The following is a 324-nucleotide window of genomic DNA, read 5'->3' as shown; positions in this document are numbered from 1 at the left end:
ACGTCCTCCCTCTGACTACTCTGAAGAGTGCAGAAGCTACACTCGCTGCAAATTTTCACTTGAAAAATAAATGAATTTTCTGCACAGACTTTGTTTTAGCAGCTGGTATAGCCATGGAACCGCCTTTACGGCACCTCTGCGTTGCTTGTCGCAGTGCTTATGCGAACAAAAGATGCACGTAAAAAAAACCTTGAAAGTAGACCAAGTAGTAATGCCACAGCAATTTACAATGTATAGTGCTGAACCAGCTCCACGAAGTGTTGTTCTCAAAACATACTGAAAAAGTCCCGAAGAGCTGTTTTGAGGACGTCCTGAGGATGTTAT

This window comes from Dermacentor silvarum, chromosome 1 (assembly GCF_013339745.2).
Source record: "Dermacentor silvarum isolate Dsil-2018 chromosome 1, BIME_Dsil_1.4, whole genome shotgun sequence".
NCBI classification, from domain to species: Eukaryota; Metazoa; Arthropoda; class Arachnida; order Ixodida; family Ixodidae; genus Dermacentor; species Dermacentor silvarum.
This window is presented reverse-complemented; position numbering follows the sequence as displayed.